This window comes from Brassica oleracea, chromosome C9, assembly GCF_000695525.1.
Source record: "Brassica oleracea var. oleracea cultivar TO1000 chromosome C9, BOL, whole genome shotgun sequence".
In the NCBI taxonomy this organism is placed as follows: Eukaryota; Viridiplantae; Streptophyta; class Magnoliopsida; order Brassicales; family Brassicaceae; genus Brassica; species Brassica oleracea.
Window position 1 is genome coordinate 34,057,845 of NC_027756.1, and position 2,994 is coordinate 34,060,838.

The 2,994-nt window shown below is 36.8% G+C and overlaps 1 pseudogene; it reads right to left on the reverse strand.

Moving 5' to 3' along the window:
• Window positions 1-680: 680 nt before the first annotated feature.
• LOC106316324 lies at window positions 681-1,868 on the reverse strand (annotated as a pseudogene).
• Between the last annotated feature and the right edge of the window lie 1,126 nt (window positions 1,869-2,994).

A 2,994-nucleotide genomic window follows, 5' to 3' on the forward strand; every position in this document is an offset into this window, starting at 1 on the left:
TGCAAAGTTCATGGAAGGAAAAATGTTTTATGATTAGAATAATTGAGTTGAATTCATGGATCTGTCCCAAGCATCAGACTGTGCCAATAACCTGAGGATAATTATGGAAAGTTTTGGTATCAGTTTACCAAAGGAGAAGGAGCTTTAACGCACGAGTTGTCGATCGACGTACTTTCTAGGGAGCTTTAACGCACGAGTTTGACGTGTTCACTAGGTTTAACTAAACCAGATTCTGCTTGTTTCTAGCAAACAATCTAAACTAATTCAGACTGAGAACCAAGTTTTCGCTTGCGCCCTAATATCTTATAGGCAAGGTCCTAGTTAGCTACTCTAGAACACAAGCATTAAGAACAGTTTAATTGATGGATATCCTAATACTTAGAAATTCTATATTTTGTGCTAATCCCTCATGAATATCTGAACCCTAAATCTAACAAGGAGAACTACTCATACATAGCTAAGCAATTCATCACAAAAAAATATGAAAACTGCATAAATAAAATAGAGTAAGAAAACTTGAAGTTCCAATCACAAATCTCTGAAAGAGTTCTTGGATCTTCTCTCCAAACCTAAGACTCTAAGTATTTTGCTGTGAAAAGTATGAAAGCGTGTGTTGCCTAGAACAATAGCAGAGCACATAAATATTAGGTTAAAACTCGCCAGGGGTAATCTGGTAATTCTTGTGGGACTTGGGCTTAAAGTCGGCTTGAACCAATCAGAACTTTGCGCGTTTCGCCGTCGATCGACAACACAAGATGTGTGTCGATCGATTATCATCCTCGATCATCGATCGCTAGGCTGGTCGATGGTCAGCTACAAGTGTTTATTATTTTATCTCCAAAATGCACCAAAATCACCAAGGGAAGTGAATGAGGGAAAATATAAACAAGGGAAGTGATTTGGATGAGTATACCCATTGACGAAACAGATACTTTAGGGTTTATAAGTAACCCACAAAGCACAATCATGATCTCGTAGCACCACCACTCGGGACAAACTGCAACACAACTGGGTACCGCGAGACCAAGCAGCTTCTTCCATTCTCTCACACTCTGTTCATACGACTCCTCTGAGACCTTCTCATCTTTACTTAGCTTTTCTTCGAAGAAAGCTATGTAGATGAAGAGAAATACGACAAGGTTGAAATTTGACAGAGCACCACTCAAAGCAATACCTTTGATCTCAAAACCGAGGTATGACACTAGGAGGAATGTAACCGGAAAGTGGAGAACACTCGCAATCCCTGTGCATACGGATAAAGGTAGAGTCTTTGACTGTGTCCTGAAATAAGCTCTTAATGGGTGTAAGAAAGATTGAGCAAGGAGATCTGGAACAGAGTAAAGCAGAAAGGTGTGAGCTATGGATGCGAGCTCCTCGTCCTGTTTTAACAATTTCAGAATCCTCTCGGTGTTTATCCATAGAAGAAAAACAGGGAGAGTTGTGACAAGGAGTAGGATGATTCCTCGACGGATTGTTGCCCGGAAGAGTTTATAGTTTGTTGCACCAATTGCTTGTGAGCAAATTGAGTCTACACCCATGGTTAAACCGGAGAAGAACGAGTAAGCGGTGATGTTGGCAAATGCAAGTGCGACGGAGCCGCCTGCAAGAGTGGGGCCACCAAGACCAGCCAGGAATAGATATGAAGGAGCGAACGTAAAGGAGAACATTTGTGATGATCAATGGGTAAGCGATTCTTAAAATGGAGATTGCTTCTATTGCAAAGAGGGAGATAAGAGCAAAGAAATTTTTAAGTAAATGTAGTTTCTCGTGAAGAGAGATATTTGGGAGAAATGGTACTGTAACTTCATCGTTGAAACGATTTGATTGAGACATTCTTTCTCTTTTATGTTAGATAGAAGCAAGAGGGGATGAAGAAGTATGGTTAAGCATTGGCTTTATATAGTGAAATTAGTCATTGGAAGTTCTAACATTATTTTGTTCCAAATTTGGCCATATATTTTCCTTACTTTTAATCAACAATTATCATAAAATCAATATGTACAAATGTGTATATATATACGTGTTGACTATATAATAAAGTTGTACACGCGCTTTCGATTCTCTTTCAATTCATAATGACATGTGGTAAACATTCATACGTATAGTAGATTTTCATCTCTAAATTTTAATTTTTTAAGGATATACTTTCTTTCTTTGCTTCTAATTTTCTCCTCTGGGTTGGACCTCATACAATGTATGTTGTTTGATTTCGTATACACGTTTCATTAACAAGATTCGAATCCAATATACACAATTTTATGTGGCTTGAATCAATACATTGAAATGTGGGCCCTTTTTCAAAGATATAGTAGATTTTTATCTATAATTGCTAAATCTTTTGAGGACATAATCTTAATTTTTTTTCATCTTCGATTTTTATTTATCCAATATATTCTACTTAAATATGTAAAACATGTAACTACTTGTAAAAGGGACCATTTGTGATGACCAATGGGAAAGAGATTCTTGCGATTAAGATTACTTTATTTGTGAAAAAGGAGAGAAGAGGAAAGTAATTTTTAAGTAAATTTAGTTTCTCATGAAGAAAGAATCTTGGAAGAAAGATTATTGTAACTTCGTCTTTGACATGATTTATTTGAGATATTCTTTCTTTGTTAATGTTAGATAAGTAAGAGAAAAGGATTTTTGGGTGTGAAGAAGCTTAGTTAATGTTATAAAAGGATTTAGTATATAAATCCAGTCTGATATAGGCCCAATCGCAATGGGCTAAATTTACAGTTTCCACTTGATCATCAGCAAAGCCTAGCTATTCTTACCTAAAAAGAGTACTTTACAGCTCGAGGAAGCGAGCTCCAGGTCTAATAAAATAATAACTAAGATCCGTTACTTTGCGGTCAAACGGTTACACAACATACCAAGATCTTTGGCGCAAGACACGTCACATGCACCTTAGATACACGGAGTAGTTGGAGTGATCCAAAGGATTCATCTCTTATAATAACAAAGTCTAGTATTAAGCTCTAATTTTAGGCC